This window comes from Desmodus rotundus, chromosome 11 (assembly GCF_022682495.2).
Source record: "Desmodus rotundus isolate HL8 chromosome 11, HLdesRot8A.1, whole genome shotgun sequence".
Classification (NCBI taxonomy): domain Eukaryota; kingdom Metazoa; phylum Chordata; class Mammalia; order Chiroptera; family Phyllostomidae; genus Desmodus; species Desmodus rotundus.
The window spans coordinates 59,555,077-59,571,006 of NC_071397.1; the positions used below are offsets into that span (position 1 = coordinate 59,555,077).

Consider the following 15,930-nt stretch of genomic DNA (forward strand, 5'->3'; position numbering starts at 1 on the left):
AAAAATTTTCAGGTTCAATTTTTTTAAAAAAACCCGCTTTACTTCATCTATGGGTCCTTTGTCCATGTTCCTTGACTTGACCCTTCCTCTTCTTTCTCCTGTTACTCCTCTTCCCCCACCCCTTTGCTCACTGTCACTTTGTTCCTTATTTCCATGTCTCTGGTTCAATTTTGCTCTCTCAAAGGCAATGGGGGTGGAGTGGGGGATGGGAGAAATGGGGGGGTAGCAGGAGGACTGAAAGTGGAAGGTGGGAGTGGGTAGAGCAGGGGAGAGTAATGGGGGGAAGGAGACAACTATAACTGAACAACAATAAAAAGAAATTTTAAAAATAAAAAATTAGAAGCAGAAAAAAACCCACTTTACTAAGATATAATTCACATAACATAAAATTCATCCTTTTAAAGTGTACAACTTGGTGTTTTTTTTAGTACATTCAGAGTTGAGCAACCATTGCTAACATCTAATTTCAGAAAATATTTGTCATTCTCAAAAGAAATCTGTACCCATTAATAGTTATTTCCTTTCCCCTTTCTCCATCCTCTGGAAATCACTAATCTCAACTCTACTCCAGAAATTTCACATAAATGGAATCATATAGGATGTGGCCTTTTGCATCTCTCTCTCTCTCTCTCTCTCTCTCTGACTGTATTTCCAAGGTTCATTCATGCTGGAGAATGTGTCAGAACTTCATTACTTTTTATGGCCAAATAATATTTAATTGTATGCAGATATCACACTATGTTTTACCCATTTATCAGTTCATGGAACATTTGGGTTGTTTCCACTTGTTGGTTACTATGAACATTCTGTACAAGTTCTTGTGTAGATGCACATTTTCAATTTCCTTATATATATACCTAGGAGTGGAACTGCTGAGTTAGATGGTAACTGTTTAACTGCCATATGGTAATTATGTCTTGAGGAATTGCCAAACTGTTTTTCAAAGAGACAGCACCAATTTACATTCCCATCAGAAATGTATAAATGTTCCAATTTGTCCACATCCATGCCAACACTTGTTATTGCCCATCTTTTCTATTATAGTCATCCCTAGTGGGTGCTACGTGGTATCTCCTTATGGTTTTGATTTCATTTCCCTAAGGATTAATTATACAGAGCATCTTTCCATTTGGTTACTGGCCATTTATATATCTTCTTTGGAGCAGTGTCTATCAAATCTTTTGTCTAATTTTTAATTTTTTTAATTGTTGTATATTAGAGTTCCTTATGTATTCTGAATACAAATCCTTTATCTGATAAAGGATAAGCAAATATTTTTCCCCATTCTATGCATCGTTTTTTAACTGCTTAACTTACCCAGAATTCTACATCACAATAAATTATTTTTTTCTCAGCATCAAATCTCTGCACAGCACATAACAGCTCCAGAATTTCAGATCAGTTTGGTATTAAGGCACATTCGCTACTACAATACTAGATTTGCCTCAATCCAATTACCTGGCAAGCTATCCATTCCCCTTAGGCCATCAAAATTACATCAAATAAAGTTTGTTTCTTCTTATACCCCTGCCCTAGAAGACTGTGACAGGCTCTAGGCCTTCTCTCTCTACTCTCATCCTCGACTCCAATCTGGGAAAAAGGCTGACACTACACTAAGACCAGTATGACAGGGAATTTAGAATCCAGTTAGTTCAGTAAAATTTCACAAATGACAACTAAGGTCCAGGTTGTTTCGAATTTAATACAGAACCAAGACCAGACTCTTGGTCTTCTGATTCAAAGTCCACAACCGTTTCAACAGTTGGAACCACAAAACTGCATCTTAATGTTAAGAGGAGCCCCTCTGACCACAGCTCTTTCATATATGAATCAATTATTCTTTCAATGCTTTTTTACTCACTGCCTCATCATTAATGATCTCTAGCACCTACCCACAATGCACCCATAATATATACTCTTGACTCAGAGAATGAATAACAGAATATTATGTGTTGAATTTTTCATTGAAAGTTCTGGGATCACTGGCCTGTGAAACAAAGGGTCGCTGGTTCAATTTCCAGCCAGGGCACATGCCTGGGTTGTGGGCCAGGTCCCCAGTGGGGGATATGTGAGAGGCAACCACACACTGATGTTTCTCTCCTCTTTCTCCTTCCCTTCCCCTCTCTCTAAAAATAAATAAATAAAATCTTAAAAAAAAAAAGTTCTGGGTTCTATTCCTAGGTCTGCAACTACATAGGTGGTGTTCAGGAACAAATCAATCGAAAAGTCTACCCTAATTCACTCATGGATGAAACCAAAGCATTAGATTAAATAGCTTCTAATGTCTCTTATAAAAATAAAAGTCTATACTTATTTAAGACACACTCTTTTCTTAAAATAGAACTTGTTAAAAACCACAAGAAAAACTTCATAAAATGAAAGACTCACACTGTTTCTAACAGGGAAGAAGAAAAGAAAACATGGGCTAAAGCAGTGGTTCTTCAGCAGGTAAGATTTTGCTCCCCAGTAGGTCTGGAGACATTTTTGGGTGTCACAATTACATACGTGTATGTTACTAGCATCTAGTGGGGACAGGGCAGGGATGCTGCTGAACACCACACAATGCACAGGACAGCTCCACACAACCAAGAATTATCTGACTCACAATGTCAACAGGGCTAAAGGAAGGAAAGCGAATACAAACATACAATAAAAAGTACAGAAAGGTTATTAGTAAAAGTTTTTGCATACCCACGTGGCCAAAAAGAAAGAAACAAACAAACCCTGGAAAAAGGAACATTATTGTGCCCATGATCAATTTAATGACTCAATTCCAAAGTCACCCTTTAATATGTGCACTGCTACAATTTCTTTGAGCACCTCTACTGTGACAAGCACGTCAAGCTTTCTCAGGGTAAGGTGCTGAAAGGACACTGCAGGAGAACGGGGTTCCTGACTGCACAGGCACACTGAAGGTCCCCTGCCCCTTTCAGCAACCGGTTTTCCTACAGAGACCCACAGGGGTGGCCTGACTGTGGTTTCCCACAGAGCTCCCACTCACTCTGCACACCCAGGACATCTGTTACTGGTGGCCTGCACTCCACATTGTCCTCATTGCCCAGTGACGACGGACCAGCTCTAATCAGGGTAAAACAGTAAATGTTCCTACTAACCCAGTGAGGCGAACTTGACCTTCTCCAACAAGTTCTAAACCCAGCCTTAGAAAGGGGCTCCTTGTAAGTGTGACCTTTGTCTCTTGGCCATAGAGTACCATACACAATCACATTTTTGTCACTCTTTTATCAGAGTCTAATAACTTATTATGTAAAACTTACCCTGCTTAACCCTCTGTGTGGTTTCTATCTCTAGACTGAACCCAGTCTGAAACAACTATGTTTAAAAGGAATGACATAATAAAAGATTTGTATTAATTAATATTAGCTTTTAATCTTCTTATACAAATATTATATTCTTATATAAAATTAGGCATTTTCTCAACAGTACAAAAAAATACTCCAGCCAAGAATAATCTTGTTAAAGGCAAAGTTATTAACAAGAAAGACAAAAATAAAAGGAATTCAAAGAAAATCAGTATTGAATCTGAGTGTGTAACCAAATGTTTTCACACTGAATTTTGTAATATTAGTATCTCTTCAACCCCCTAGCCAATAATTAAAGTAAAACGAGATATTCCTACCTTCCTACATACTAGTGGATGAAGAACACAGTGACTTGTTACTAAGCAATATTTTATATTTTAAAAATTAAAACTATGCTCTTACTTATAGTTAAGTAGTAAAATTGGTTATTTGTTACTAGCCATAAAGTAGTACTAACAAGTAAAGGAAGCATGATGGTTTTAGCTGTTCATTAAACTATAAATGTAGGTAAATGTACATCAACTTCAACAACTTTCAAACTAATTTAGATCTAATTCTAAAACAATAAACAAGCAACTGAGGAGGAGAAAATTAAAACTATCAGTAACCTAACGTATTCAAAGAATGGAAGCAGATAACTTACATACTTCTTGCCAGACCTATTAATAATATGACTAATGAGTTGGTTTCTGTTTTTTAAACTTGACATTCATTTAGGAAGGCTACCAGATCAAGGATCACAAAATTGAAGGACTGTCCTATAAAAAGTCAATTAAAAATAGATATATATTAAAAAGGGAATTCTTCAAAACCCTGGTGGACACCAAATTTTTCTCACTCTCTGTTGATTAAGCTTTGATATTGGTCTTAGAAGTTAAAAAAAAAATCCAGAAAAAATTTGTAATCAATGATCTCCCTAAGAAGCATATAAGAAATAAGATTGATTACACGTTATTCTTTGTTCCTCACCTGGGAAAAACTGAAGGAAAACAGTGGCAATTTTAAAGGATGTATCTATTCTTTCAATTGAGCTCTATGAGAGTTAAGACCTAAAGATAAAAGGATTTTTAACATTCTCACACCACACACACACACAATGTACAGGTGGCACAGAGGACATCTATGTGACTGCTACTCAGCCACAACACTGTCACTGGCTGCAACTCTCCAACTACAGAAAAGGGGTAAAACGGCCCCCACGTGCACACACCATTCACTTCCTGCCGTTAATGTCTGTGATGCCAGGAAGAATGGATTTACAACACCCCGAGTAAGCATCAGATCATGACAGCACATAAAAAACAGACTTTAAACTTTGCTTTGAAGAGGAAAGCAAAGGGTTGAAAGTCACAATGAAGGGAACCACTTTTCACAAAATTTGCATTTATCAAATTATTCAAATCACCACAAGTAGTCGGGTAATATATATAGTATTTTGACCTGAAGCTTTCAAAATATGTAACAGACTGCACATCCAACTACAGACCTATTTGAATTAGTTTCTTCATATGTAATATGCTAAGTATCTTTGAGAAGCAAAATAGGAAGGGAAAAAAGAAATAGCAATTACTGGCAGGGTGCCTAACGCAGGTGTGTTAAAAAGGTGACCTGTATCTTGAAACTCATTTGTCTTCTAAGTCACATCAAATAAACAGAACCTTGTGTTAACAGGACAGTGAGGCTGAACCATGGCAGGAAGTATTCTCTTATGACAGCACATCCACTGGTGCTCGGATGCTGCTCAACAGAACTGCACTCATACATTTCTGCGTCCTGTTTCAGGTATGAGGTTACAGAGATGTATCTGTGGGAACACCCTAACCAAAGCAAGGAAGCCTTGAGAGGCTTCAAGGGCCCCTGAAAATTCATCATGAAGACAGAAGTAGGCAGGATCAGTGTGAGGGCCTCTACACTAAGGCCAAGAGGAGTGCCAGTCCTGGAGAAGGCTAGTACCGACATCCTGTTCATAAACAATCATCTTGGAGAAGGACTGCACCCTGGGGAACTGGTTGTTTGAATCAAAAGAGCCATGAAACCTGCAACCCAGGAAGACTGACCTGGACTATCACTGTCTCAGAAAAAGACATTTATTTACTCCTTTGCCCTACAGAAGAAGTGCTACAAGTCTGGAATATGGACGTCATGGAGAGTAATCAACATATATACTTAGAGTGCAATTAATTCTCTCTGTATTCACCGCTACAACTTTCGTCTCTCAACTGAACCACTGTACTGCCTCCCAATTGATCTCTATCTCTGCTACACACCATCCAGAATGTGCCTTTAAACACAACTGAAATGTACCATTAATGAATACACTTCCAATCATTTTTCTAATGGGTGATAAGGAACAATGCATTATGATGTACTTTAATAATATGGTTATTTTAAGTTTAGTACTAGAATCATTATTTTAAAAAACAATCTACTGCACCTCCTTATTGCCTGCAAATGGGGCAAACTGTTCCCTGCCCAAACTTTGTGTGCAAGTAACCACAATGTCAGTAGTAACACATTTCCGTCCCAGGAAGCAGGTTCTTTTCGGCAGCCCCTCCCCCTCCTGGAATGCAGTGTTTCCTGCATTCGTCTCAGGCCTCACTGCCTGCCAATCTGCTTACTTACTAAGCTCCATGTTACCCTGTTTTTCTTTTCTGTCCCTAGAACACATTGAGCTCATCGCCCTATCACAATTTCAGTAGCTTGAAGTCCCCTATTTTTCTAGTCATCATATAGCAGCTTTTTCTCACCATTCAAGTCTCAAAAAAGTGTCACCTCCTCAGAGACTTCCCTCATAATTCCAGGTAAAGCGTTATTCTATTTTCTTCTAAACACTTATCATTATTTGAAATTACCCTATTGTTTAATTATTAGCTCTCTCTCTCCCCAAACTAGAATATAAGTTCCATAAAGGCTAGGTATTTGTTTTCAGCCCTATAAAGTTCCTGGCACAAAGTACATGCTCAATGAACTTTTGTTAAATGACTAAATAACTAAAAGAACAACTGATTTAGGCAAATGAAAAAAACAAAAAGAAGAAACCCCAAACGTAGCATAGCACAGTGGAAAAGCAGACACCCTAGAGCCCCACTGTCTGAGTTGGCTGGCTAACTTTGCCGTTTACCTTGCAGAGGTTGGAGTCGAAAAAATCAGAGCGTAGGTTGCGTGTATACAAGATACATTCATTACTAATATGTGCTGAAGTGCAAAAAACAAAAAGAAAACCCCCCTGCAAATTTGCATATTTATATAATAAAATACATGTTTTTTAATTTATTTTCAGTTAGTCTAGAAATTATTAAACAAAGAAATATGAAAACAAATAATGCAAATTTTTCTTTTCAAATAATGGAAACACAGATATTGCTAAAAAATACAACCAAAAATGTCTTTAACATTAATAAGCATCTTCAATAACTGGCTTTGCAAAACGTTTGTAACAGACATCGCAGACAGGGTTGCTGTGCTCAAGGCATAAACACTTTCACCACACTTGCAAAACTACTTTGACAAGCAAGTTGTTTTGGATGCATAGCAACTAACACATCTTTGGCTTATAACACGTGTTATAACCAAACTGATAGCGTAAATGTTGTGACTTAACGTAAGTACAAACATGTAGCTAGTCATAACTTTGAACTTATGCACCCAATATATATAACAATATTTATGAAAAGAGTTTGTTTGTATCTCTCAGATTGGCAGTGACATCCTCAGGGTTTAACATCTGGATAAGTTTAAGCAGGATAGTTTTAAACTTTGTGCATCAATTTCCCCATCTGTAAAATGGAAGGAATAAATGAGTAAACATATACAAAATACTTACAATAGTATCTGGCACAAAGCAAGCACTACATGAGTGTCTTGTCTCTCTGGCTGAGAAGGGTACTGAGCTTCTAGATTCAAGGTAAGCAAAGGGTAAAAACAAGTATGGGAAAGTGTTTCTGCCTAAAGCCCATCATCACAGGATTGCTGGAGTGTTGAGTCTGGCTCAGGGCCAGAGAGTCTGTACCATTCACATCAAATTCTACGTGAATCCCACCTCCTGGAGTAATGCAGTTGAATAACCTTTGACAGACATGGTGGAGAGAATAAGAACCATAACACAATCCAGTTGCAACTCTCTACAAAGAACACCAAATTCCCTTCAGGTGCCGTCTTGCTTCCTCCAATCCTTTCAACTACCATATAAGGCCCTATTTTCTCACTCTGTGGGAACAATTTAGTTGCCATTTACCTTTCATCAATTTCAACGGCATTAATCTCCAGCCATACCATGAAATAGCGGTGGGGGCAGGAATGGTGTTCCAAAAACATCTCAGTCAACATCTGGGGTGTCCTCCAGTCTTGGCAGTGTGATCTGAGTTCCACTTCTACTACCTTTAAGATCTACCAACACTTCCTTCTCAACCCCTCGCTCTCTTAACATGTCTTAAAATATCAGGGAACAGCAGAGCGGGAGAAAAAAAGGATTTTCTTGTAAATCTAGGAAGAGGCTCCGTTGTTATACCTTTATACATCAGTCTACAAATGGAGCCAGTCACTACTAGTGACTTTATAAATGGTTAAAAAAAATACTGCTGGAAACTTAAAGAAAACTAATGTCATGAAGTAGTGAAAGAAGCAAGCTGTAAATTTTAGTTTCAACATCACAAGCCCATAAGCCGTGACTGCGAATTACATCTTTAATGTATTCCAAGCCAATCCAGTAATTGACTTTATTTTTAAGTAGACAGAATCCAATTACTGTATTCCAACCAATTAAGAAAAGTTTATTTCAAATTTATTTTGAAATTGAGCCAGTAACAACATAAGAGATTCAGAATTCAAAAATTTCACAATGTAAAAAAACCCCCCAAAACCCCAGCTATTCTATGTGCCCATCTTATTAAAAATAAAAAAAGAATAATCTCAAATTATACTGCAGTCTTCTCTTACTCTGAAAGACAATCTGTATAAAGTATCTTGTTTGCCAAAAAAAAGATTTACAGAGCTGTAGTAGAGTGGCAGGCCAAGACTAATTAACTAAATGTATTCCTGTGTAAATCACCTATAGATTTATAACCTATAATCTGATTTATTACCTTTCAAACTGACTGTAAATTGAGAAAATGTTTTTCCTCTTAGGCTAAATTACAGTTTATCACTTTCTTAATTCAGTCAGCCAGAAACAAATGTAAGGAATAATCAAGCTCATTTTCACTCACTGAGAGAGCATTCCAAAGTCATAAGACGAAAACAAAAATCTGTTTTAATTTCTGAAAGACAGAGAAATAGATATTCCTTTATATTCACTGTCTCTTTGTGGTTTAATATGCAGGATATTGTCTTTTCCAATGCAAATCCCTCATGCTTCTGATGAGAGAATCCTATTAATTACTCAATTACTCATCGACAAATAACAAAATCCTTTTAAAAAGACAGGGGGCACCAGTGCTCACTGGAGTAATGCAACCTTTCTCAGCATTAGTGCTCACTTTGATCACCTTGAGGAGCTTTAAAAAAATACTAATGTCAGGCTCCCACTCTAGACCAATTATTTCAGATTCCCTGGCAACTGTACTTTGAGAAGCTTCAAGATGACTCTAATATGTAGCCAGAGTTAATGACCTGCAGATGTGATAAAAAAATACTCTCATTTTTGAATCAGAGATCTAGGTTCAAATCCTGATCCCACCTCTTACTAGCTTAGCTCTGAGAGCTATTTCCTCATTTTCAAAGTTGATCATGTTTATCTAATCCTGAGGAATCACTGAGAAAATGCATACAAACGCATCGAGGCCTGAGACGCCACAGTAATTTAGTAAGGGTAATATAATTCCAGGTCAATTCTGTTCTATGTCAACTCCATCAAACCTGTCTATGGTGGGTACAGGAAAAATGTCTCTTTTTAAAAAGCTCCCAATTTGCAAACAGTTCATATTATAAATACCCAGTTATAAAAATTATAAATATCCATATTATAAATATCCATTATAAAAATTCTGGGCAAGGAAGAAAAAAGAAAGGGTAAAAGAGCTGGCAGAAGGAAAAGTGTGCTCAAACAAGTTTTTACTTTGTAGGATCTACACAGAGTTAAATCTATCCGACAATATGCTCCTGTTACATACTTAATTGAGTACTGAGAGGTCTAAAGAATTAAAATACAAAACAAACAAAACAAAACACACAGCAGGCTTTTTCCTTCACTTAATATGTAGCTGGGGAGGCCAAATTGACACAAATAAAATTATCACAAGTTTTAACAGGTCTAATTGGTCCTTCACCTTGATATTAGTAGTGCTTGATGGTTCCAGTTCTCCCCACCCTGCCCCCATCTCCTCAAATGCAGGTCACTAAATGACAGATGCTAACAAGCATGTTAAAGGTTAGGCTGGTAAAGAAGTGGTACTAAACAAAACATGCTACAGTAAAAAGTTGTGGATTCTAACTTAAGAGGACCTCAGATCATTTTTATTAACAATAACATACCTGAACAGAATTTAGGCATTTTTAAAACCCAGTATGGGTTTTACGTAGTTTTCACAGCATTTTTACATAGGAGGAAACTGCAGTTCACAGCAGATACCCATATTTTGGTGTGTCTAATGCACTCCCGTGTATACTGCACACCCAAGTTTTTGGCCAAACCTTCAGGAAAAAAATCTTTTGTGTTAATTTTTTAATTCAATTTTTATTTATTTACATTTAGAAACAAAACAGATTATCATATTCCAGGGTATTATTTTGCATAGAGGTATCGTTACTGCTTTTTAGAGTTCTACTTTTAACGCATTAAGTATAAATAAAAGAATTAAAAACATTTACATAGAAATGGAATTAGTACTACCCATGTATAATGTGCATCCTTACTTTCTCCTCAAATATTTGGGTAAAAAGTGTGCATTATATGTGACAAAAGGCAGTAAATATTTGCCTGAGCTCACTGAGCCAGTAGACTCTAGGGACACTACCATATCACAGAAAATTTTCAGTAATAATTCTATAAATGAAAACACTACTTGCTTGGTAAAGCTCCAAGTTGAGTCAGTTCAATAACTTATGATTAACAAGAATCTGGGGAACCATTAATGAATGGAATGTCCATATTATCAAAAATTCCAGAGTTTACTTCAAAATTCATGGTAGCGTCAGGTGTAACAGTGAAGGGAACCAAAGTTTTGCCACCCCAAAACTTTGCCTTTTGGGATATTAATTTTAAACTGATTTTTAAGAAACAAAAGATGCATAAAGAACTCTTGACTCCTTCCCTTTCCAACCAAAGAGACTCAGATGGAAAGGCCAGGTCCAGAAAGGGAAACTTAGCATATTCACCTTATACCATTAGAGAGGCAGGCTCCAGGCACTGGCCTAGTAGCTAGATGCTCCCGGGCCCCACTGTTTCTGCGTTGGCCAGCAAGAATTTGACTGCCACCTTTGTTCTCCTCTTCCTCAGCTACCTGCAAATTGCCTATTTCTTTGAAATCTCAGACCCCTACCCTCCTTTCTCCTTTGTCCATAATGGCATATAAACTTCACACTGCCTCATGCAATTGGGGGTCTCATTTTCAGATGGCACCCCGACTGTGCACTCATAGACTAAACTTTGTACATTTTCGCTTGTTAATCTGTCTCTGTTAATTTGATTACTGGCCCTGTTAGAAAAACTTAGAAGATAAGAAGAAAAGTAATTTTCTAGTGACCACAGTAGTTCCATCTTCTTTGGCATTTATACATGACAAAACCGAAGAGTTAGCAGTCACTGCTACAGAAATAATATTTGCTTCAACATGTTCACTAAGTCATAATTCTTTGACGAGAACCAGGGAAAATGCACTGTGATAATCAATTGAAAACAACACTCAATTAAGAACTACCTCTTAAAAGAAGACAAGGACAATGATGAATGAAACTGAAAAATCATAGTTGAATTTTAGCCAGTAGGACTCCTGAGGTGTTAATTTATTTTAACAACTCATTCATTGCCCAAACAAAATTGATTCTTAAAATTATACATATACCTCAAAAACAGAGCCCACTGAATATTTTGTAAACTATACTTTATAACTTCCCATAATGAATTTATTTTGGGTTAAATATTATTTTTAACATATTCAGTAGCTCTTAGTGATAAGTGATATACATAATGTATTCTATAAGGCACAAAAATAACCAGGATTTCCAAGAATTCTAACAGTAAACACAAAAATACAGTTATTAAAATTAGAAATGATTCTACCCATATTTCTCAACTTATTCACTTAAAACTCAAATGTCTGAATCTCACACAGTATTCTTTTGAGTGTATAGAAACATTCTTTAAGTATAACATCATTAATTTGATAGATAAAAATATTGGGAGGAAAACTTCTAAATGTAAAGCTTTCCCCCTCAAGTCTATGAGAAAATATAAGACATGTATTAACAAAAACAAGAAGACAGATTGAGAAAAAGAGCCACAGAATCTTGAAGTTTAGTTGTGAGTATGGCTTATGGTAATCTGAAATAAAATGAAATCTTGTTGATTAAATATTTTGTGGAAATTAACTCCAATTAAAAATACTTCTGAGATATTCCTGTCCACCATTAATGATAGAAATAAGCTAGGTGTTTAAAAAAAAAAAAAAAAAGCCAGGGAATCAAGAACAGTCTGAACCCTAAATAGACCCTGTGGGGAAAAATGCTTAAGTAGAAAACCACTTGGAAGATAAAAATCAGAACTTGACTAAACATGCTCCATCTCAGATGAACGAATGTATTTATTTTGTACTCACTTTTTTAAATGGGTTTTTTGGTGTTTGGATTAAAACCTTGCAGCTCTCAGAATGTTAATTAAAACACTGGCATATGTTAATATTTAAATATGATTTTCACATAAAAGAATTTCTGAATCTTCTATAGTTTTTAAAGCAATAAGAAACATGCAATGAATAATACGAAATTAGCACTATTATCGAATTGCACTTACTTCTTTGGTTCAGGAAGAGACATCACTAATACAGAGAATTCTGACATCCAGAACTCATTTTCACAGCCACTAATCAGGACTGGTCTGTCTAGGCAGAGATGGAGTAAAGAGAATGTCCCAGAGATAGGGTGGGAGGATGGGAGAGGAGAGGCTTAAATTCTGAAATTCTCAATGAAGTAATTGCCACATCTGTTAAAAAGTGCGTGAAATAGGTAAGTGGGAATAGGTCACACACTGGCTAGTGTTAATTACAGACTGCCAAGCTAAAATGTTTATCTGGCCATCCAGACCCCAGAACGATAATGAAGGAATGGGTCAGAGACTAGGTAAATTTAAATGAGAGGTAAGAGAGACAGACCATTATTAACATATGCAAAACCAGATCAAGTGCCACAAGGAAAGCCAGAGAGGGAGAGGAAAGGAAGCAAGGAAAAGACGACACCTGTTACTTCAAAAATGTAAGCACAAATAGTCTTACTGAAATGGTAGCATACTCTTGATTCATTTCTCATTTAGTAGTCACCTTAGCAAAAATAAATAATCCCCATTGTCCAGAAACAATTATGGCTAGGTTTACATATAAGAAAAAGTTGGTTAAAATAACTTTAATTTGTTTATATGCCAAATTTCTTTTTTTAAAGAATGTAGTTTCCAACGTACCAGTTCTCAAGGGCTGAGCTGGTGAAACAGATGAGAGACTTTATACATGGGCTGGCCCAAGCTTCACACTTTCAAAAATATCTGGCAAGGCTGTTGTGGCTGATAGTAATAGTTCATGTGCAATGCCTAGGATAGAATTCGGGGATCCAACAAGTGGTCACCGCTACTCTAAAGGAGAAGCAGTTTTATCCGTTAACTCTACCTTACCTCTCTTCAGAGCAGGGCTTCTCCAATGGGGTAATTCTGCCATGAGGGCATATTCGGCAATGTCCAGAGACATTTTTAATGTCATGATCCAGACTGGGGAGTTGTGTGCTACTGGCCTCTGGTAAGTGGGCAGAGGACAGAACGCTGCCAAACATCCTACGGTGCACAGGACGGCCCCCTCTCTTCCCCAACATGAAAGAATTATCCCGTCCACAATGTCTATAATGCCAAGGCTGAGAAGTACAGCTCCAGAGCCGTGGTTCTCAAACTGAATTTAGTGCACCGCAACCACCTGGAGAGGGGCTTGCTGAACCACAGGCTGCTGGGACGCACCCAGAGTTTGGTTCAGTTAGCCAAGAGTGCATCTCTAATCAGCTCCTAGGTAATGCTGATGCTTCTGGCCCACTGTCTACACTCTGAGAAAACTGGGTTAAAGAAAAGTGATGAGGAGCTAACTGACAAAACAAATATTAGGAAAGTAAACACATCTTGGTTATTCTCTCTCTCAAGGAGAATATGAAATTAAGTTTGAAACAAAACATTCATTCAAAAGCAAAGTAAGTTATACTATATACGCATATATACAAATTGGCACAGGTCTTGGCAATGATTTTTCGAATCAGACACCAAAGTAACAAAAGCAAAAAATAAACAAGTGAGATTACATCAAACTAAAAAGCTTCTGCACAGCAAAGGAAACCATCAACAAACAAAAAAGCTACTAACCAAATGGGAGAAGATATGTTGCAAATGATATTACTGATAAGTGGTTAATATTCAAAATATATAAAGAACTCCTAAAACTCAAGAGCAAAAAAGAAAAGGGAAAAAAGAAAAAAAAAAAAACCCCACTCCAATCTGATTAAAATGAGCAGAAGATCTAAAAGGACATTTTCCCAAAGAGGGCATACAGATGACCAGCAGGAACATGAAAAGATGTTTCATTAATCATCAAGGAAATGCAAATTGAAACCACAGTGAAATATAACCTTGTACCGGTTAGAATAGCTATTATCAAAAAGATAAATAAAAAGTGTTGAAGAGGCTATGGAGAAAAGGGAGCCCTTGTGCACTGTTGGTGGCAATGTAAATTAGTGCAGATACTACGGAAATTAGTATGGAGATTCCTCTAAAATTTCAAAGTAGAACCACCACATGATTCAGCAATTTTCCTTTTGGGTATTTACTGGAAATAGAAAATGAAAACACTAACTAGAAAAGATGTATGTCCATTGCAGCCTTATTTACAATAGCCAAGATATGGAAACAACCTATGTAGTACATTTATACAATGGAATATTATTCAGCCCTTTGTGACAACATAAATGGATCTTGGGGGCATTATGCTAAGTGAAATGAATCAAAGACAAATACTGTATGATCTCACTAATATGTGGAATCTAAGAAACAAAAAACAAGCTCACAGATATAGAGAACAGATCGTAGTTGTCAGAGACAGGGATGGAGGGGGTCAAAGAAATGAGTAAAGGGGGTAAACAGGTGCAAATTTCCAATTATAAAATAAATCAGTCCTGGAGACGTAATGTAACACATGGTACCTATAGCTAATGATACTGTACTGCGTGTTTGACTTTAAAGTCACTGAGAGATCTTAATAGTTCTTATTACAAGAAAAAAAAAGTTTCTAGCCATGTAATGGAAGTCAACTAGACACTGTGGTGACCATTTCTGCAATATATACAAACACTGAATCATTAGGTTTTACATCTGAAATTAATATTGAATGTCAATTATAACTACATCTTAAAAAATTAAAATATTTTTTTAAAAAAATTTTAAAGTAAGTTCAACTATATATGCATATGTACAGATGTCTGTGTAAATTCAAACAGTAATTATGTTCGTGACTCTCAAGAGTGAAAATCACTGATCAGACAGATGTTTGCATTTCCTCCACACAGTATACCATAATCATAAGAAAAGTATCTCAAATCGTACCAAACTTAGAATAAAAATGATAGTAAGCTAGCATAAATTTTTAAGTTTTTTAACTAGATCAAATATAAATAAAATATATAATAGTCTTTTTATTGTAGATGATTTGAAATTTTATTTAAAAGGGCATTACAAACTAACCCTTTGTATTCCCGCAACACAAGTTCACTAAAAATATTTTCAATTATTCATCAGGCTGCAGACTGAAGTATCAGTCTAGTCACATATATTTATACATATATCAACTGAATCTCATATACAAAATGTTACTCCCTACCCTTGATGAACTCTGGGACATATACCATTCACTGTTAAGAGACTCTTCCCAATAAACTGACGTTAGCATAATCTGTAGTATATTATGAAATTAACTGTCTAAGTGTTTTCTTCAAGTTTTATTAACCACAATGTTCACTGCCAACTACACCCAGACTACTGTAAGAAGGGGCTATGATCCAAATTATTACCAAATTTATTTGCTTAAATCATGTAATTTCCAAGAGTGGTATTTCTCCAGAAGCCTAGTAAACTACCTTTATGGCTTTATATTAAAATGCCAATGCATAAACTTTTTAATTTCCATCATTATTTTTAATTACAGAAAGTGAAATACCAGGAGATTGATTTAAAACATGTAATATAGTAAAATGCCTGTTTGTTCCACAGTAAAACTTAACTGAATGCTCATGCAGGTTACAAATTTGCTTTAAGCAAATTCCTCAAAGTTGTGGATTCTTGAATGCCACACACACAGCTTCAGACTGAACCTATTCACCTTACTGTATTGCAAGCAAAACAACAGAAGTGGCAAGCTGCTGTGTACAGAAAGAAAAGCCTGTGATG

At 36.3% G+C, this 15,930-nt stretch overlaps 1 protein-coding gene across 3 annotated transcripts in view; it reads right to left on the minus strand.

The window, feature by feature from the left end:
* ATG5 (autophagy related 5) overlaps nt 1–15,930 on the minus strand; it is a 119,561-nt gene that overhangs the window by 59,742 nt on the left and 43,889 nt on the right. The window lies entirely within an intron of this gene.